Below are 23,270 nucleotides of genomic sequence, written 5' to 3' on the forward strand. Positions count from 1 at the left end.
CAAACATTAAAGAGTGTTTCAACAGACTATTTTCCCATGAGATTTTTTAAAGAGCAAATTTTTCATTTAATTTGGCATGCCTCAAATTTTCTATTGTAATTCACTTACATTTTCCTCATAGACTTATAACAGAATTACTATGATGGATCATGCTGGTTTTGTATAAGTCTTTACAATAGAAGAAAAGATAAGCCAAGTAAGGCTTTTTGTATTTCCCTAAACATAATACTGCTTAACACAGAAGGAAGAAAGTAATGCTTGCCAGAAGGTTTCAGAGAATGAAATCAAATGCTTCAGGTCATTATCTTCAATAATGGTCAATGTTTGCCCAACTTTTTAAAAATTTCACAAGTACAGTGAAAGAGCAAAAAATGCCTGATCATGTCTTTTGTATCATATTTTTTAAGAAGTGTCTGTTTTCACCGAGAGCAAGAGTTATGATGACAAGTCAAGAGCCCTTTGTAGGAAGACACCACATCAGAGCAACAGTGCTTTAGATTAAGCCTGCTAATTAATTGTGTTATCAGAGAAACTGTCACACCATCAAGGATTCATTGAACTCCTACATGTGGAGATAGCAAGACTGTTAACAAGACACCTTGTGCTTCCCCAGATGTTCATGTTAAAGCTCCATCATTAGGCAGAATGAGTTCTGTGCTTATTAGCACAAAAGACAGCAATCAGCTGAAACCCTCAGCACAATCTGGAGAGGAGCTGATGTCTCTCTGCTAAGCCAGATGGGAACATTTTAGACCAAACAGATCCGAGTTTGCACAGGCTGGTAAATAATGTGCTTAAAGCACATTGGATTTTGGGTCTTGTTTGATTATTTGAAACTTTTTTCTACAAGGAGTTAGTGTTCTTCAGTTAGATGCAATATATCTATCTAGGAAAAGAAAACTACATGTCCACTCTAATAGAACTACACCAGTAATCAAATACAGCTATTCCAGTTTTCCCAGATCATATTTTTAAGTTTTAATCAAACAACAATTTCCTACTTCTCTAGCAAATTAAATTTCCAAATCAATACAAGGACACTATGCATCCAAAGAAGGGACTTATTCTCTGCTTTTTCAGATTTCTGTATATGTGTCTGTGTCAAAATATTTATCATCTAAAATGATTTAGTCTGCATATAAGAAGGCTTGAGATTAAACATTGTAGCTGCTACATTTGAGTAGGATATGATCACTAACTTATTTCTTCCCATGGCAGAAAAATTGAGCACTGCTCTTTGGAGAAATAACGTTTAACATGGTGCTTTCCAAGCTTAATGGGGTGGTGGTTTGGGTTTTTTTCACCAGCAATTAGTGATAGCTTCAGAGCTGATTTGTAGGCTGGAAAAATCAGAATTTAATACTGCTGCAAAGAAAGATAATCTTCTTTTCTGATAAGCTGTTATCTTCATGGGAGTTTCCTAAATATTTATTACTGGTCTTGCTTAAAGGAATAGAGCGGATAAGTTTTACTTAATAGAAAACGGAAAATACAAGTGATCCTTCTCTGAGACTGATATGAATTCCATAGCACCATTCAGGGTCAGAAGAAGTTTGTGCATCCAAAGACCAGGTATAATGCAAGAAGGCAAAGAGGAAGGTTTTTGCCTGCTTTATAAAAAGCAATGATAAGACTTATATACCTGCCTTTAAAAGGGCTATTACAGTGTGGACTGCTTTGTTCAGTCAGGCCAGAGATACAGATATATTTCTGGTATGTTTATTACACTTCTGATCCTGACAGAAATTTTGTTGCCATTCGAAAATAAGCAGTAGATGATTATTTGTGTGTTACCGATAACCTACAACTGAAAGCACAGTCCAGATGAATCAAAGCTGCATGGAGATGGTCATAATTACTTTAAACTGACTGTCTTAAATAGAAGGTTGTGTTATCTTCCATAAAATAACACTATCAACACATCTTCCAGGATGTCAGCAGCATAATTATACATAAAGATCATACACCCTAGTAGAGTCAGGAAGTAAATCATTAGGCTGCAATAGGGAAACAATCTTCTGCATAATTAGTAAGATTCATTCAGTGTGGGAACATGATAATGTAAGCTGTGTATAAGCTTACATTGATTTACCATGTACACATATGTTACTCAAGTATTTAGTCCTAATACAAATAGGTATCCCTGGAGGATAGGTATTTACATCACTTTACATAAAGATCCAAATTGGAATCTGAAAGATTCTTCACGAGCTTAAGAAACTTCTAGAGCTAGATAAAAACTTTACAGAAGTCTTCCCTCAGTACAATGCCTAAGATCAGACTTCCTTGATATATCAAAATTAATGACTTTTAATTTGAAGCATTTTAAATTTCAATTTTATTTGCCTAAATTCCATAGTATTTATATTAAAAAGGGTTTCATTGTGTTTTTTCTAAATATTTCATAATTTAGCATGAGATCTCACACATCAGTGTTTATAGTATACATAGCTTCCAGCTCCTAAGGAAACTAGTAATTGGTAAATATTATTTTAACTGCAAAATTCTACCACTGCCTCAGTGCTTCTACCAGTTCCAAGTGACTGAGAAGTACCATTTGTTCATGTCTGGTACTACATGGCAAGAAACTGGGAAACCCCAAAGGTAATCGAACTCTGAGAACATTAACAAATATAGCCATAAATATACAAAATTAATTCCATATACTGGATATTGACAGTTTTTAATATATAAATATACTCCCTTGAGAATTTAAAGAATTAATATCCGGAAATGTCAAAGAATCCCGGTGCTAAAGGACAGTATTAGATTCCTGCATATGTTAGAGAGATTCTACATTATGCTGAATACTTAGGCAAAAGAGTAAAAAGAACTGAATATCTTTCTACTGACTCACCTTGGGTTAAATTTATTGATGGGGTACTTTCCTTCAATGCACAGCTTTAGAAAACCAAGTATCAATTATTTTGAGGGATTAATAAATTTAATAGATGCATATGATCCTGAAACATGTTCTCTAATTTAAGACAGCATCATATCAACGGAAAATTTGTTGTAGCATACATGGATTTTCACTGTGGCCTAAAGATATCCTGCTGTTAAACCAGAAATGCAGAGTTCATTCTCAGATTTTAAAAAATACATCATACTGCCCACCATATGATAGAAAAAGCAGCTGGCTGATAATGTTGCCTGAAGGCATTAAATTGATCAGGCCCTCCATCAGAAAGGCAAGTGGGCTTAACTGTGTTCACAGACACATAGCTGGAATACGATTTGAAACAAAACAAGGATTTGAAAAGCAATTGCTAAAATAAATCCATCTTGTGTACTAAAATTTACTGTTGTGGACTGCATCTTACAACTTCACATGAAGCTATTTCTTCCTACATGCTATGCAATTTACAATTCTTTTCCTGAGTGAAAAAAAAAAAAAGAAATTTTTCTTTGCAGGTAAATACTGTAATTCTGATAGGTATGTTCTTACTGTTCATATCTCTTATTTCTGAAGGTCCAATATAAATAAGTTCCCCTCATTACAGCTGGAGAAGTTCCACTGTGATTCTGGCTTCATTGGAACGTCACAAAGGCTGGAACAGGCAACAGGGGGATTTGAGATACCAACTGGAAGTTCTGATGTCCCTGATTCCGATCTGAACTTAGAATTCATGCCCCAAATGGAGCACAGGTTGTGTGACATTGGACATCCTCACTAAAAGGTGTATCAAACCTGGCTGCATGACTTCATGTTAGTGCCCCTTCCCGTACACCTCACTTCACACACAGGACATGGCTACTAGTAAACAAAGAACATCGTTTTGCACGCCATTTCAAATCTGTCTTCAGAAGCGGTTTAAGCTAAGAATATCGACCTTGCATTGCAATGGTTGAAATGGGCGGTCACTTTCTCTTCTGCAGGATGATCAAAAAATGAGACAACATCCTCTTAAACCACTGCAGGAAGACTCTAATAAGTTAATCTGTTAAGTTCCCAAACTAGAATATCAAAAGTCTTTTTCTAAACACAGATGTACTAGCAAAGCTAGTCTTTTGCTAGTAGAAAACTTGTTTCATTTGCTTACTGAACTGGCACGAAGTATAGGTGTCCAAACTGTATTTTCATAAGGAATATTGGCATCCCTACTGATAACAGGATATAGACATCATCTCTTGTGTCACATGTAAGCAAAGAGTTTGCAGATTCATATTAAAAGTGCAGCCTTGCATTCCTAACCATGGTCAGAGTAGAATCACTTTGCTGTAGGGTTAGCTTTACTGGCATAGTTTGGAGCTTGAGTGACATTGTAACACAAATAACAACCTGATTTTAAATTTTTATTTAGAATATTTTACTAAAATATTTGCTTGCTTTCCAAACAGGAAATAATGGTTCCATTTCAGAAAATATTTTGATATTTCAAAATGTAAGGCATTGACAGTGGTGAGGAAATGATCACAGCACCACTTCTGCGTAATGAAGCAAAGAGTAACAGTTTGACTCTGTTGGGTTATAATTCACTGAAGCAGCTATAGATATAAAAATACTGGGCATTTTGTGGTAGCTTTTCCTTTCCTCACACTGGTTTATTTTTGCTCTGGGAATGGAGTATATTGGCAGCAATTTATATGCTAATGAATAAAGTGGTATATAAATTGTCTAACTGCATATTAATGAAGAATGAGGGGGTGTAAGTTATGATGCCTTTATGCAGCGGAGAAAAACATTTTCTCATCAGCTGTTGATATCTAGTTCTTGGACTGTTCTCTAAATCAAAATCCCACAAGTTGAGTAGAAGTCAGGGAAACTATGGAAGCAAGACAGGTCTAAACTTAAACTGAACTGACTTCTTGTTGACTAAGATCTGACCAGAAATGCTTACTGAAAAATAGGAGTAGCTGGCCTTGGCTTCACCATTCACAGACCAGATCTCAGCCCTTAAATATTTTAAACTAGAGTTGCTGATAACAATTTGCTTTGTTCAACTGTTCTATCTGTGCTTGCTGGACGATTAAAAAGAAAAAAATTTGCTCTGTAATCTTGGTCTCAAAATATTCACTAAGAGACTAATTAGGAATATTGCTCAGGCAATGTCTTTGATTACTATTTGCATTAATATAGCATCTGGAGTTAATGTACCAAGAGCTTGTTGTATTGGGTGTTATACACAGAAGAAAAGAAATGGTTATGCCTGAGAGAACAGCTTACGAATGATCATGACCCTTTTGTGAAGCAGTGTATTTTGTGTCTTCATTCCCTACAGCACTGGAAGGCTCTATTAAAGCAGCTACCATCTACTCTTGAATCTGTGTTTAAAAATTGAACCTCCGTGAGCAGGTCTTTGTCTCACAAAGCATGGTCCATGGGCAAGTGAACAAGCAGCATCCAACACAGCACCAGAATGGGGAAGAGTAAGAGTTGCAGCAGTTCAGTCACAGCACTGTGCTAAGGTAACTATACTGCTTTCAGACCTAAGCTTTTATCTCTTCCAGACACTCTGTAATGTGAGTATAAGAGCTCAAGCCTGCACAGATTGGCACTACCTAAGGAGATTCCACAGAATCTTCTGTTGCATAATGCAAATTCATCTTGTGCCTCCTATGCTTCAAATTAGTTTAGGGAAAACGGTGCACTTTCTGCCATCCCTTGGAAACAAAACCAAATCTCTTCTCTTTCCTGTCAGCAGAATATCAAGGTTATTTCCCTCACATAGGTCCCACAGTACAGCATTCTCCAAGTGAACGCACTTTGTGCTATAAAACACAGCTACGTGGGGCTGGAAGCATATTGAGATTTAGGGGTTGAAGAAGCTCAAGGATTTGATCGCACCATCTCCACTGATTATACAAGGGGAATGCCTGACATGGCAGTTATCTCTGCAGTACTTTAATTTGGTGCAGCTCTAGCAATCATTTTTCACTGAGCTTAGGAAAACATGCGTTTAAACTTGTATTTACTATTGAATTATTAATATTGTGATTATTTAACTATTAATAATTAATTTACCCTCACTCTTACAAAACAATTCTTTCATCAAGAGTCAAATCCAGTTCTTTTTGCAAATGTAGATGTTTTGATAAGCAACAATAAAAAGCTAGTCCCCATATATCATTTTTCATGGAAGAACCATGTAGCCAAGAACCTATGATCCATACTAGGTCATGCTCAGTGACACATTTCTTGCAGGAATGGTGTAACCTTATTATTTTCTCATCTATTTTCTCAGTGCATGGGCCAGTCTCTCAACTGGTGCTAATCAGTTCCACTGCCAGATACTACTATACAGCTTAATGTCCCTTTCTTGTACTTTACCCAATACATTAGGTACTTGAACTAGGTTTTCACATATCCTGTAGAAAAGGATTTTAGGACAGTATTTGAGGACAACAGCCAAAATTACATCTTTCAACAAGCATAAGCCTGAAGTGTACTACCACAATGAATACTTCTGCATATGCTGGGGTGCCCTTCTTGGCGGTAACTGAAAAATCATGAGACTTGGGGATTTATTACGGTTGAATTCAGTAGAACTGATTCAGTCATGTCTCATACGCAGAGACATGATGACAACTTGAGCATTTTGCTGTTGAGCTAGAGGGGTTTATTCACATGGCACTATTTTAAGATAGCTCATCCATTATATAAGGAAAAAAATAAATATTTTATTCATATTAAGTAATTTTTGGAGCCTGGTTGAGGTTCTAGTATCACAGGATCTGTTAAGATAACTAGATGGCATTACTTGTACTCCTACTACCAAATAAAATCTGAGCATCCTTCCTCAAACACTTTCTTAATTCAGAGGACTGGTGCCTTTGTTTTCAATCATTCTACTTGCACTCATTAATCAAAAAAATCTAAGACAGATGCTAGCATACACAGTGAATCTCTGCTAAGCTCTACCAGCTAACCCTGCTTTTCTCTCCTAATATTAAAACCTGCACTACAGTAAACATATGGCTTCAGATGCTTATTGTACAAACTAAAAGGGAAAGCTTTAGAAGTTTGAGTGTGCTGAATTTTTAAGGAAGCTTATGGGGAAACTATTTTATTTGGAAATGGAATATGCTAATCCTTTGCTTTAAAGAGTTCTAGATTAGTCTGGAGAGATGGTAGCTGGTTAGGAAATAAAAAATAAAACAAAAAATAACATTTTTGTTTCTGTTATTTTCCAAATTAATTCAACACATGCATTGGATAAACCCTTTCTTGATATCTTTTATCACTTAATTTCAAGGATTTTTCTGTATATTAAAATTAAAAAGATAAAAAAAGTTGGTTAATACATCTACCTTCTCCAAGGTAGGACATATAGGTCATTCATGACAGATGTCTGTCCAACCTCTTCTTGTGGGCCTGTAATGATGGACACTATGTATAGTGTCATATAGCCTCCCAGGACAATTAATTCCAGGGCATTAACTCTACTACCACGTTAGTCACCAGAAGATGACATATAAGTCTCTTTGCTGCAATTTGCTTCCATTTTATCTTTTTCTGTTCATCCCAGACAGGAAGAGATTATCTCCTTTGTGTCTGCAGCAGCAAAAAAGCATGACCTAGTGCGTTCATTTGTCAGGACTAGTCTTGATTCCAGACTGTTGCTGAACATTTTTACCTTATTTTTCATTGCTATTATAAGTCACTTCTCAATATAGATGTTTTCTCTCTCATCCACTGCCTTGCCCAAGACTTGACTAATCTTTTGAGCGTGACACTCACACACTTAGTTCCTATTTCATACTGCTTCACAACTAAGTCTCATGTTTATGTACTGCAACAGTTTACTGACCTCTCCTTTACAACACCAGGTGCCAGAGAACTCTGTAGTTCTAATTTTTGATATGATTCGTATTGCAATTACAGGTACTCAAAATGTTATATTAACAAATGGCAATATTAAACCCTAAAACATGCAGAAAATGTGAGGTTTTGTAATTGAAGATTATAGTAATAGAATCCTCTGTCAACTTCTTCTCATTAAGCAACAACCTAGAAAAACCTGAAAAAATGGGAACCTAACTTGTAATTGCATTGAACATGTCCTTCAAAAAGGCAATGACAAGTTTAGTGAACTGTTAATTGAAATGAAATCTTTATGGGGGAAAAAAGATAAGGAAAGATGAATGTGATGAGTAAGATAGCTTGAAAAATATATGTTTCTTTACTAAAAGTTCAGCTGCCAGAAATCTGAGGCCTCATATTAACTGCCTTGGTTAGATCATGGGTAACAAAGGTTAAATGATCTTCCAAAGCATGCTTTTATTTGTGGCAAAGTAACAGACTGAATTCCAAGTATTGGACCTCCACACTAATCATAAATCACTTTTTGAAAATATAAAGTTAATATCAAGTTAGCTGGACATAATTTGGAGTCTAGAATCCTAGGTATATATTTCATATTTCTCCTGATGTGAAAGACAACTTTGAGTGAAGTAATAAATGGAGAGGGGTTTGGTTTTTGTTTTGGGTTTGGGTGGGGTTTTTTCAGTGCTTTTCACCCTGGCTTCTGTTAATACAGTTGCAATCATGAAATTCACCTGTTAAATATAATTATTCTCTCTCAAGACTGAGTTGGGAATTGTTTCATTTGTGCTACACATCAAGAGAAAATGCAAATATCCTAGAAAATAATTACATGTCATCTGTGAGATACAATGACAATTGTATTGTTGGTAATGGTTATCTGTCATTTTGTAATGGCATGACTGCATTTTTTTTTTTCCAGAGAAACATCCACAGGAAAAAGCAGTGAACACGTAACTGAAGCTGTAAGATCTGTATATGATGTATAAGATAAAGAAAACGTTATAAAAATAGCAAACTGTTCAAACTGCTTCCTATTTCTTCTTTCTCTTTACATTTCTCCTGTATTTTTTTCCCTCGCTTAAAAGGGAGAAATGAGTTTGTGGACTTAATAGGGAGTTAGGACCAAAGTTTTGCCCTAGGCTTCAAACGAACGTTAGGGAACCCTACGTGTCCTACAAGACTGTGCATAACATTTAGGAAGAAGACTGACTTCATCCTTTTGTGTGCAGCCTGGCCAATACAAATGTATTAAATAAATATTTGCCAGTAATAGAACCAATACAGGAAAGTATTAAGTGTGTTTAGATTAAAAGAATTAATAATCCCATAGGACAGGATTACGCCTTACTTCAACCTAAGCACATTCTTAGCAGCTTTGCATAACTTCACAGTTGATGAAATAGATCCTATATGTCCTTTATACTTGGTCTGGCTTTTGAAATCTCTAAAAAGCAGTATTTCTGAGGACTGGAGAAGTGAGCGGATACCATGGGAGCACTAGTATCTTCTATCATGAAAGCAGATTTTTCTAAAACAGGATTCGGATATCCAAAGTACATTTTCTGCCTTTTGCCAGTATATCTGGATTGAACATCTTCCTTGCGCTCAGTTTTGAATTTGCCTCTTTGCTCAGGAAAAGGTGCATAAAGGCTTCTTAGTCACTGCTAAACCAAATCAGAAAAGTCAACCCTTTTACCCAATACAGATTCAAATGCTTTCCACTGCCTTTAAATATAATCCCTCATCACACTGGTTCACTCTGACATCAGTTTCATTAGATGACCTGACATTTTCTTTGCTTCAGTTCATATGTGTTTTCTCACTGAACACTTACTACCAACCATTTAAAAGGAGAATATATTGTGAAACACAACCAGAAATTTGTTGGCTAACTATTAGTATCTTTGTACAACTCAGATCCCAGTTCATTTCAGGTTTTCGTTATTTAAGAATATTTTAATAAGTCTGGATAACTGATGGAAACCCTAGCGAGTGGTTTGTCACCTGTATATATTATTTGGAGAAAGATATACTGTAAAAATTTTATCTGTGACTAACATTGTTAAAAATAGTATTTTTAATATGTAACATGCCAAAATGTCAAATACTGCATTTATTCCTTTTTCTAAGTGCAGATTTAATACCATAATCCCAACACCATGTTTTGTTTTATCTATAGCAAATTCTAGCAGCTTATGCATGTATTAGTTACACATATCTATTATTTGTAACTCACAGTTTACAATAAGATTCACATCGCTTTCCAACCTTCTGCTATTCTGATTTCTATATTATGGCAGGTGACAGGCATCTCTGGAAATCTGGAGTAAGCTAAGAGAGAATTCTATGTAAAAATCAGTATCCTTCAATTGGAAATTGAAAGGTCTGCTTCTAAAATCCAAGTGTTAGCATTGCATCTAGGTAATAGACCTGTGTAGGATGTGGAGAATCAGAAAATGAGTAGGGTGCCAGACTGTGGCACATCATATGCACAAAATAGCTGCAGTCTGAAGAACTGTACAGGCAAAAGTTATGGCCCTAGCGATGAAGATTTTTTCCTTAACAAGTAAGCAACAGATCTCTCTCCAGGTGACAGGTCAGAGACTATCCATACAGTAGCTCATGAAAGAAAAGCTTAACACACTGTGCCAGTGGTTTCAGTAAGTGCTATTTAATTTTTTTAATTGATGTTTGCAGAAAGTATGCAAAATTTAGGTAAGAGATGAAGCAATGTTTTGACTTCTTGTTTTTTAATGTTTGGAGAAATCAATCAAGCTCTAAGGAGTTTATAGCTGCATTATAAGCAGGACTATCACATTGTAAATCAACATAGCTTCATTAATTGTATGAAACAATTCAAACTAGTACAGCAGAGAAGCTTGTGCAAACTTAGTTAGAATTAGTATCTGAAAAAAACTTTCCCTAGAAAAAGGTCTTTTCCAAGTCAATTTTTCTAGCTATTGTTCTGTATGATCTTCCACCAGCTTCACATGCTTAAGATACTCACTAAAATTAAAGGCAGTGGCAGGTCAACAAGGACTGGTAGATTTTCTATTGAAGAGTTAATGAAGCCATCTGCTACTGGAACAACAATTTTGTAAATCCAACTCAACATTATTTCCCTGTTGGTCTTTCTAAAGAAGAAAGGGGAGATGATTTGAGGATAACTTTACTACTTGAATTGAGCTTTCTACATCATCTGTTGAGAGCAGAACAAACAACTAATTTGTTAGTGATAAAGTCTACCTTATGGGTGAGTCTACCTTATGTGGACTTGGGATACTATTTCCCACTTACTAACTTACATAAACTGTTGTGGGGTTTTTGGTGGTTGGTTTTTTTTTATTTCAGCAATAGGAAGATGGACCACTGAACTTCTGAAAATGTATGTTCTTTGGCCTAAGACATAACACAAGTACAATCTAAGTAATCATTAATTGGGCTAGAAAGCTAAAAGAAAATTTTAAATTATTTCCTCAGTGGAAGAAAATATTAGCTGTTATTTGTTCTGGTTCACGCTCCAGTGGGGAGAAATACTTCCTAACCTATACTATTAGGCAGAACAGGCACACAACATTGGTGCTGTTATTCTGTCCTGACTGTTACACAAAGAAAGAGCAATAGGTATTCTTCTTTACCTCAACCTAACAAAGCAAGCTCTATAATTACACTGTAGAGGACATACAGTTAATTTGATTCTAATGAAACTCCATTGATTCTCCTGGAGTGACTGCTAATTTTGGTAGGTATAGCTAAAAAGCTTACTTTTTTGTGACTGAAAGCAGGACTCACAATGCAGCCTCCCAGAAAATATCCTTAGTCAGAGAATATCATTCCTCCATCTTAAATCGGGGGGATGGGACTGGTGTGTGGTATGGAGAATGTTTGAAAGTGGAGCACAATTTCATAATAATTCTTATGATAGCCATGAAATTATTCGGTCACTGCTGTATGGTACTGCAGGTACACAAATGTCTTGAACTGCATGTGGTACCTTGAATAGCAATTTGTACGGTGTTCAACGCTGAACACTTGAGGACTGGTAGGCTTGGGATGTGGGGCAAAAGGGAACAACAGGTTAGTCTTTTGACTTCTATGCCCTGTGGTCTGATTCAAGGAAACAGAAGCCAAGGGTGACCTTTTCAACCTAGCTACTGATTTGGCTATCTGAACTTATCCAGTTGTTAGTAATTCATTGTCTCTGTGCTATCAAGAGCACACTCAAGTTTGTTCAGATAAAATTATTATTAGTTTCATGGAAGGCTTAAGACTGCAAGATTTGGTTAAATGAGAAGCATCAGCCAGTAGAGCTATCACCTTTCACAAGCAATGTCTGCAGACAATTTTAGATTACAGATTATTAGCACCAGGTATGAAGATTCTTCAGCTTGCTTCCACAAGGAGTGTGCGAGCTCAGACTTGAATACCTTGTAAGCATGGCCATGAAGTTTCCAGGGTTAGCTCAGCTCTGGAAGCAACACAGACCTGTTGGCCCATCACTGTCTGCACAGAGCTAGCTATTGAGGAAATAATGCAGAAAGCTCTAGTTTTTGCATAAAGGGCTGCATAACAGTCAAACTACAGCCAAACACTTCCAATGCAGCTCATTCCAACTAGATTTGAGGATGTTCTTCACTGAATCCTACAAATCAACTATGGCCAAAATCAGTGAGGAAGAAAATGCTATTTAGGCTACTGCATCAATCAAGTTTTTGTGATACAGCTTTTTTTCATAATCATCTTCCTCATTAACTGCATCTATACATTTGTTTCACTTGTATTATTTTAAATGTGAATACAGCATATGGAAGAACTGGGAACATTTCAGTTCCATTCAACTATAAAAGTGAATCATAATTCACATTTCTGATTAGGCCTGTTCCGCCCAGTTGCTTGGCCCATTGTTGCTTCTCATCTCAATCAAACTCAAAGAAGGTATGATGGAAGTTTGCCAGAAACACAAGGCACATAATGGAATCTATTTAGGGAGTCTAAAGTGAGGTCAAATAAAAGCAGAGCACAGTTAACTAAGAAATACTGCCAAATGCTGGGGAAAATCACTGCTGCAGGCCTTGGGGCAGCTCCTGAGCAGCAATCAGAATGAGAAAGGGGTATCACAACCCCTTGTTCACTTGCTGTTGCTTCATGCCAAGCAAAGACTTCAAGGAATGATCTTGCTGAGGAATAAATACATCCTGGTTTCACAAGGTTTATTTAGCTCACTTGAATTATTTTGCCTTTGAAACATAACAGTTCTTAGCTGCAAAATTGTTAGGCAACTTCTCTCAACTTCAACTGAGTATATTAAATAAAAAACCAATAAAGCTATGTTTTATAAAGAATGAAAATTACTAAATAGAAAGAACTTGAATCCTAACCACACAAAGTATCCCAATTCACCTTCAAGACAAGCTCCTTCATCTTCTCACAAAAAGAAGTAATTGAAACAGTTTTCAGGGAAAGCAAAAGTTTTAATAGCAGCCATCATGAGCCACTAATCTAAATCAAAACACTACACTGCTGTCAAGCTGATAATGGTAAGAAGTCTTATGGGATATTTCAGTGATTTTTTTTTTTGACAGGCAAATGCTTCAGGTAACAAAACAGCAACAACAGTTAAGTCTTGAATACTTTTCATTTGATTTAACATGAAAAAGGCACTTCAGCTAAAAAGCTGCAGAAAGTAGATGACGCCCCCTTCATGATGGCAAAGTAACAAAAGGAAGGACCCTTTACTGCATGGTAAAAGGGCACACTGATGATAGTTTAACTGTAATCAGAATAAATTCCATATAATTTTGCATCTGCATGTCTTGGACAAATTACAGCATAATCTATGTTAACAATGTGAACTTTAAAAAAATTAAGCTTGAATTCCACAGCCTTTAACTCCAATGCTTTCAAACACATATCCCTGGATGTATGCTGAGAATAACAATCTCAGTTCAATTCCACGTGGATATAAAAGCAAGCCAGGCTGAACCAGTAGATTTGTGTAAGCAGTATGAAAAATTAGCCCTTCTCTCTTTCAATGCTATCTTCACTTCTTTAAAATACAGATAATGGGCATCATCACATATACCTTCATTACTTAGGTCTGATATGTAATATTTTTCACCTGAAGAACCTATACAGTTTATTAAGCCTAAGATACACCAAACAATTTTTTTTATGGTTCAGAAGGAAAAAACCACAGGCATGTAAGTAAAAATAGTAATAAAAGCCACATTACTATATTTGCTAGCTCACTAGAAGCAAAAAAATGGAATTTGTCAGAAAATGATGCTGTTTCTTTGCATAATCCAAATGCAGATCTGTAGTGAGATTTACAGAGGCTGAACTTTGGTCATACAGAAAACCAAGGGTTACCAACACAAACGTAGTATGGGTTTGATTTTTTTATATTGTCATATTATCAATTCATAAATTATGTCTTGATAGATGCCATTTAATAAATCCCATTATTTTGACTATCTTTTTAAAGGAAAAGAATGAAACAGCAATGTTCCCCTATGAAATTTATATTCACAGGAAAAAGTAATATACTAGTCTTCAAATTTCATTTCATCTCTATCCTGTGGGACAAAAGCAATTGTGAAAATATTTACTCATATGAATATTCCTGCTAAATCTAATGCTTAAAATTAACCCAAATGTTTTCAGCATGAGGGTTTTCATTGGGACCTAAATGTATGCAAGTAAAACTAAGATGCAGTTTGTTCATGTCTTAAGCACCAGCCCTTTGCATGGAAATAGGCTTGAGCATTAACTGGAAAATGAAAGGGATGAGGGAAGGTATGCAGCAAATGTAATGTAATGATGAACCCAGGAGACTTTATAAAGCCAATGAACTGAAATACTTTCAGACAAATTGACTAAAATCTTAACTGCATATTCAATTATGGATAACTAAGAGTGTGTAACAAACACTTAGGAGTTTCAGTGGATTCGAAGCTATTACCTTTAATTATGTCTCAGAAGTCTATTCCAGTGCAGTGACTTTCTGGAGAAAAAAATATTCCAAACCTATCCCCCAAAACAAAAGCAGGGTCAACAAAACAGATAGTGTGGAGGATTTGTTTCTTTTCAAATGTGTGTGCTTGGAATTTTTTTCTAAGAAAAATTATCAGGAAAATAGTTCATTTTAATATTTAAATAGTACAGTTTAAGGATGTGAAAAAAGTCTGCTACTCTTTGAGAAGTTAAATTCTGATCTTTTTCTCTATGATGCAAGGTCTACCTCAGTCAGTAATTACACTGCTAAAAAATATCATGCTGAGAGAAAACCAAATTTCCATAGGTTTTTGTAAATGATCAGATAAGTCTAATTCCTTCTGTCAGAAGAATACATCATGGATTTCTAGGGATCAGCATAACTGTGGCTGAGCAGAGAAGGTAATCAGTCTTTTAGAAAATGAGGGTAGTGATAGGATGAGGGTTAACAGTTTTAAACTGAAAGAGGGTAGATTTAGATTAGATAGTAGGAAGAAATTCTTTACTGTGAGGGTGGTGAGACTGGAAGTGTTCAAGGCCAGGTTGGATGGGGCTATGAGCAACCTAATCTAGTGGAAGGTGTCCCTGCCCATGGCAGGGGGGTTGGAACTAGATGATCTTTAAGGTCCCTTCCAACCCAAACCATTCTATGATTCTGTAAGTGTCATGGGTTCTCTTCACAGTCAAGGCTCTTTCACCTTAATTTAAATTCTACTGCACAGGGGGGTAGAAATCAATGCTGGCTACCTGTTTGATATTTGAAGTCCATAGTAACTTCAGCAAAACCACCAAAATAGAAAGGGGGGAGGCAGGCAAAAAATACAGGGACAGTACAGAATATTCTATTAATAAGGGAACTAACAAAAGAACAGGCCAAGAAGAAACAGTGCTTATAGTCAGCTCTCTCCCCTTCCTTTAATATTGGTGGGCTGAAACTCTATCTTTGCAGTGTTTCATTGATAGACCAGCAATGACAGATTTAGTGACATTCTTGATCCCTATGTACAAAGTAGCAATTTTACAGCATTTGCTGTAGAAGATGGGAAAGGAAAAAGGAAGAAAAGCCACTTTGCCTAATTAAATAGTTATATTGTTTGATCCACTGTCACACTACAGACTTTTAGCATATACTGGGCAAGACACCTATGCTGTCACAACAAATATGGAAAACACAGATTGTCAGTGTCAGCTTTCAAGAGAAGCCAAGCTAATGAGGGGGAGCTGCAGGGTCTTTTGACTGTATTATCAAAAATCCAGTGCTTCTGCTGCACCAGAACTTTTTCATGCCGCTGCATATTTATCTTATATTTTGTTCTCTCCTATAGAAAGGAAGAAGCACTGATGGCATAAGACATTTTTCATGTTTACACTGCATATTAATGGATGTGCAGAAAAAACAAAGATGCAATGAATTCCCCTCTTTCTTATTCCTTGTCAGAAACTACCCATTTACTACTATCTGATTCCTTGTCAGATCATCCAGTTGTCCTCTTTGCTTCTTGTTTAACCTGAGCTGCATCAGATGATTCTCTTGTTTTCCTTCCTACCCTATTATGTTTCTGTATCCTGGTGAGTTTGTGTGCCAATGTTTTTCTGTGTACAATATTAATTTTCCAAAGAATTAATGGGGCTTTTTAAATTTGTCAAGCTTTAGTTGAAGTCCTGAATATCCAAGTTCTGAAAATACATGGATACCTTCAAAACTGTAAATTTGTGCTACCAAATTCCTTCAAGCTCCCATTTTCCTTTTAGGGATGAGAACTTCAGCTACACAATGACAGTATATTTGCATGATACACTATCTGGCTTTCAACAAAGTCTGTTGAGCATTTTGGAAGACGGGAACATGAATATCATGTGAGCAAGGAGAACTAAAACTATAAACAGTCAAGACTATTGCTGGTTTCATTCCCCTTGGAGACAGCCAGAGTTTTGTTTAAATCACAAGTTCCCAGGAAAGGGGGGGAGAACCAGCTTTATTTGTCACAGATCAAATCCCAAGAGCTACTTTGTGAGCTGGAAAGGTACATAAGCCCTGCCAGTTCTGCACCCTATTCAGTTTCATCATCATGAAATCTACTGATAACCAAACACAGACAGTTAAACATGGTTAATTTCATTTTCCTTTGTTAAGTTGTAGGTTGAATAATTGACATTGAGCATTCATTAAATCTGATTGCTTCAGTTTATACAGTGGAAGAAAGAAAACCTATTTGCATGTTTTACAGCTTCAGTTGTGAACCAGTTATCATGAGTTTGTCTTGTATTGCAAAAAGACAATCCACAAAAAGACACTGTCCCTTTAATACAGAATCCTGAATTATTGCACTGTGCCACAAGATTTATACTCCCTGTTATCAACTAAATTTAACAGCATCTTGACAGCTGTCCTAGACCACACAGTTATAGCACTATTTGTCATCTGTGGTCTTTAAATGGCATAGCACCCAGATAATGCAGGGCCTTAAGCATTTTGCTTGAGCAAAAGAATGTTAAAAAGAATATTTAAAACTTTGGTGGCATTAACAAAGCCATGAATCTTGATTTCAGTTAGCATAGTTCAGCTGTTGGCCCACAGGCTGAACCCAGCCCAGGGGACACTTAAGTCTCAAGGCACCTCTTCCCTGTCCCAGTCCTGACCAGGGGGTGGAAAGCCCAATGCTGTGTGCGCTCATGTCTTTCAGCTGGTTATCACATCAGTACAATGCATCTGCACAGTTTGTTTCATCAGTTTGGTTCTGATAAAGTTGGATCCTCTTTATAGACTTCCTCACAATTTTACAACAAATGGTAAGTGTGTATTGCCTCACAGATAAGTCTATCATAGTCTATGGCTTTTTATAATGTTAGAACAAGAAGAGGTCTATCCCAATATGAGCAAAATTCTTATATTGTGTGGCCTGTATTATATTATGGTCTGTTAAACAGTTTAAGTGAAATATATATTGAGCTTGTGCTATGGCTAATCTTTAGCATGCAACACAAACAGCAAATCCAAATAACTTTACAAAAAACAGAATTAGGATAAATGTGATGTTCAGTATGATGCTGGGTTCCAGCTGTAAGGGATATGCCTCAAACAAACCCTATTGTTAGTTCAAACCCCAAGAAAAGCACAGCTTAACATGGGCAGAAGGAGTGCAACAGTCATTTTCTCAGCATTACTAAGGACAACCATCTTGCTTTGGCAGACTGGTCTAATTTTCCTTCTCTGCAAGGCCTGTTCACTGTTTTAGTCTCTACCCTCCTTACCACAGCCCCACAGGGTCACAGCACCTTGCCAACCTGCTTCAAGCACCAGCCAAGTTAGGTACTCACAGCCCAGACAGCCCGGCACCTGTGCCAGGATCTCCTCCCTTCTCATACCCCGTGCAAGGGAAGAGGGGCAGGGCAGCACCCACCTGCAGAACAGACACTGCCTAAAAGAACAGGATGCTTTCAGCCTAGCATCCCCCTCCAGGTCCCAGCTTTACCTCACAGCACAGTTCCTCTACTTCTCTCTCCCCCCCCCCGCCCAGGGGAACCGCGGCTCAGCCCAGGTGCCCCAGGCACTGCCCATGGGAAGCTCGTCTGGCTTCCCCACCCTCCAGCCATTCCCTGAGCCCCTCACTGCCGCCCGCCCCAGCAGCAGCCCTACACCGCTGCCCTCACCCCCCTGTACTACCGAGGCGGTCCCGTGAGGAGCGGAGGCGCGAAAGACGGCCAGGAGCCGCCGCCGCCGCCGCCACCTGAGAACGCACCAGTGCCCCCTCCGCCGGCTAAAAAGCCGGCAGGGGCAGCCAGCAGCCAATCAGGGCTCGGCAGGTGAGAGAAGAGGGCTGGGCGCGAGGCCGTGCGGCTCAGGGCTGGGCGGGAAGAAAAGTGCGTGAGCCGAGCTGAGCCCTGTCGTGCCCCCGCGCTGCCCTGGCAGTCGGTGTCCGGTCGCTGTGGTAATAACGGTAGCTCGTGTGAGATGAGAACCTCTCGTAGTATTTCTTAGCTCTGTTGTGAGCAGCTTGCTCTGGCCCAGTGGTATGCTTCTCTCTGGTGTAGTCAGGAGGGAGACCTCCCTAGCTGGCTGGGCACTAGAGGTAGCTACAGGTACCCTGTGGTGTTCCTCAGGATTGTGGCTTCAGCATCTGTGTCCTCCTTGGCTCCAATAAATAAGAAACTGCTTTGTGGAAATGGAGGGTGTAGTGCTTGAGGTAGCCCAGGACAGCAGGCTTTCCAGTCTGATTTGCCTTCATCAGGTAACAGCCCTACCTGCGCTGAGTAGGCAGAAGGAAGGAAATTTTTCTTTCATATGTTTCTAGGTGTAATGTGAACAGGAGAGATGGGGCTAGCTTCATTCCCCATGTGTGGTGAAGCTAGTCTAGCAGAGTTAGCATGGTGCCTATTGGTCTGCTCTTACTCTGCAACAGGAAAAATTGTGATCAAATTATGGTCCTGTCATGTTTAGGCTCTGTTTGTCTTTAAAATGACAGTCTGGCATGTTGGTAGAGTCACAGTTTATGGTACTAGTTCAATTTCTTCTTTGACAAAATAGTTTTCCAATTAAAAGGGAAGGGAATTACTGTTTTTGTGGTTTTCCTTCTACTTTGACATTGCAACAGGTTTTTTATTGGTATGCTAAGCCTTTCTTCCTGAGTCTAGCTAGGTAGTCTGACATGTCTTCAGATATATTTTTAACAAGATGTGATGTAAGCATCTCAGAAAAGAAGGTTGTACTAGAGTGGATGATGTCAAAATAGCATGAAACTTTAAAGTTGTTTCCTTTTCTTCAAAAGTGCGTCACTGCTACTCTGAGAAATCTCTTAACAGACACCTTTTAAAGATATGGCTTGATACTATACATGCAAGTACAACAGAAATAAAAAGCTCCGGCAATCTTATGTGTTTGTTTTTAGACTGCTAGCATAGCAGATAGTTGCTATGTATTATGCAATGGTAAGGTCTGGACTTAAAACTGAAGGCCTTCTAATAAATAAACAATTTTAATTGGACTTGTAATCATGCTATTTAGTTATATAGTGTATGCAAGTGATAAATTAAACATTCCCTGTGGAGTTAACTTCCTGAGGGCATTTTATTATAGTAATCATCTGTAGGTCAACCAAAGTCCTCAAGCAACCTTAGGATGTTGACCCTCTTTGATTCTAGAGTTGTAACCCTAATTAATTCCTATTTCTGCTTAATAGTGTTTTTACAGCTGATAACTGTATCTAGTTAGTGTGCTGCTTGCCAGTACTGCAAATGAACAAATTAAGTATAATGCTTCTTTCTAAGTAATTGCCATTTAATCTTGGTTTTTAAAAAAAACAGTAGCAATAGTGATTGGAAAGAAGTTTTAATTTTTTTAATATTAAGATATCTTTTTGAGAAATAAATCATACAGTACATTTGTGTACTTTATGAAGTTTTATGTCTCTGTATTGTAGTAGTTAAAGGACTAGTACGTTAATGAAAATAAAACTTGTCTGTATTGAAATTGAGATAAAACTTGCTGTTGATCTCTTTGGGCTCAAGATTTCACCAGGGGAGTTTTCAGAAGTGGTTGACCATGGGTAAAAGCAGCCAAGCCATCTTGTCTTGTAAAATGTATATTTGCATTAAATGGAATGCAGAAAATTACCAAAGCTAGGAAGTGCTCTCCCTTATGTCACTGTTAAAGTTGGGTAATCCAACATCCAGAAAGTATCTAGTAAAATCTTAATTGGTTTCTTACTCCTTCCTTTTGCGAACAACTCTACTATCATCAATATGCATTTCTCCCTTAGCCTCTAATATATGGAAATGTCAATAATGCCTTGTTCTCTAAAATGCATCAAGTACTTTCATACTGCATTCAGGTTCATAAAAGTGCACTTGAGCTGATAAACAACAGCTGTAAAACAGGTTGTGTTGAATCGGAGCAAAAGGTGATTTTTTCCTTATTGACCCAAAGGTTTTAAGAAATAGGCCTAGCTTCCTAGACTTCAGTTTTTGTCAATGAAGCTTTGGAAACTGATTATCATAGTGAATTTTAGTTTTAAAACTTGTTTGGAAAAAAAATAGATCTGATCCCAACCCGTAGAGAATCTGTTGTTTAGCTGACCTCTGTTTTGAAGTCTTTTGCTATTTTAGTGTAGGACAAATGAGGCAGGTATCTCTGCTTGTTCTTCCCCTATGCTTAGTACTGTTAGATATGCATGGAATAGGATTAACATTATTTTTAAAAGGAAAATCATCTGTTCTTATGTTGTTTCCTCTGCACCTATAAGACAGTGGTAAGAGGCTCTAGGTGAGTTTGGAGTTCTAATTTCCTCCAAATAAATAATGAAACCAGATGTTTTAAGCCTACTTTTGCTATTTGGGGTTTGGCTTCAAGTCTGAGAACAAGTTTTTCTTTTCCTTGGGATATCTTCTAAGAATAATGCTTTCCTTTGAGGAAATATTTTTGATATACAAAGGACTTGGGGGGAAAAAAATATACGAACAGTAAATGTTTTGTGCTTCATGTCCTAAAATAGCTTTGCACTTTCTTTCAGATACTTGCCACAAGTTAGTAAGTCTCAACTATCATAACAGTGTATTTCAAAATGAATAAATAATTATAGTAGTCAGCACATGAGCAATGCATGGATTTGGTGTGGGAATGCAGTGTTTCCTTTCCAGCAGTTTTTTCTGAGCTTTTTCAGAAAACTCCCTAGAATACTTTGTCATGCATGCTTCCTGCTCTTGTAGATGCAGAAGTTACCAGATCTTTATTAATTAGAAATTAACCTATTTATGTTTCCAGGAGCATTTTGGAAATATTAGTTAATTCTTAGTATTCTATGGGGTTACAAGAAGGGCACTCAAAAGTAAAATGGCTTGCCCTGTGCTACACAAGTAAACAAGTTGCTGCACACTGACTTGAATAACTAGTAGTACTGTCACCAGTAGTAGAGGAAAACTGAAAGTAATAACTAGAGTCTTAACGTGCTTTATTTGGGCATAAATGGAAACAGTGCTGAAGCTGCTCTGATACACATCTGTGCAAGGCACAGAAGGCTTCCTGCTTGAGTTGGAATTGAGATACAAGGCTTATTTGAGCTATAAAACATGAACAGTGATACCTCCTTGCATAACACACTCACAAAAGATGAATCATTTTTTTAGTATCATTTAAGCAACTTTTTAAAGAAATTTAAGTCTCAGTTGTCAAAAAACTTTTTTGTATGTCCCAATTTGCAAATAGGTAGTTCCAGATGAAAACAAATAGTTGACATATTAATGATAAATATCTACATGCAACTTTTCATTACCAGTAAATAATGAAATTTTTGCTATTGACTGTATCCTGCAGAGCAGGATCTATAAAACTTATGATCCATCATTCTGCTTTGTGTGTACATGTATCTTAATTTCTAATAAACTGCTTTCAAGTAAAAACTTCAGTTGTCTCACAGTAGTACTGAAGGCTTTGTAGAAATCTGTACTGCACAATTTGGAGGCAAATGCTACCATTATATTGGATTTATGTGGGTATAAGTGGTTATACCAAAGTGCAAAACACTGATGAATCAAAAGCTTAAATTTATTTCCTTAGGATTTAATGCTGAGGGTTTAGTGGGCTTACAGAAAGTCATTCACTGGATTTCCCTTTGAAGAACCTCTGTCAAATTTCTGCTTGCAGGCTCTTTCTACAAGGATCCAGCGTTTGAGATGTCGGAGCCAAATATCACCTAGTTTTTAAGGTAATGTCTGAGGGCCATGCAAAAATGAGGGTCTATGAGGATAACATGCCTGTGATCAGCAGACAAGACAGTTTAGCAAAGGTGATCAGTTGTAACTCATCCTGGCTGTAGATAAGAATTTAAATTGTAATGTTGCAATGTATTTCTGTTTATCTCATGAGTAGTTAACTCTTAGCTGCTTTTAAATACCCAGAGTACATTCTCATGGCCTTACTGGAGAACTGTATTTGCTACTAATGTACAAGTCCAACTATGAACTAATGCAGAACAAATTAATTTTAAAAACTTAAAATAATTGCCTAAATCACTTCTGTTTATTAATGCCTGTATTTGTTTTTCTGATTAAAATGTCACAAGAACTTTAATGTTTTGTTGCCTTTTATTTGAGCACACATTATTTTATCTGGTAGTGTTTTCAATTATACAGATGTGGTATTGTATTAATTTGGATATCTCACTTCAGCAATTAAAAGAAAGCTTCTTTTCTGTTCTCCTTAATAGCCCTTCTGAGTCTGCCTTTATTTCCAATGCAATTATTCTGGGTTTTGACATGCACAAATCTGATTTTTCCATTCTAGCCAATACAGCGTTGCCTATGTGAATTTAAAGCCTGATTCTATATTCAGAGCTTACAAAAAAGATATTTCATGTGAGAACTGCCTTAAGTGCTGCTTTGTCATTTGAACAGGACAAGACCTGCATGCATTATTACTTATACCTCAAAAAGTCTCATGTGACTTGCACAAATTTATTTTGCTGTATCTACAGTTGTATATTCATGAATCAGAATGGCATTAAAATGAAGCTGAGAA

Source organism: Ciconia boyciana, chromosome 15 (genome assembly GCF_034638445.1).
Source record: "Ciconia boyciana chromosome 15, ASM3463844v1, whole genome shotgun sequence".
NCBI lineage: Eukaryota > Metazoa > Chordata > Aves > Ciconiiformes > Ciconiidae > Ciconia > Ciconia boyciana.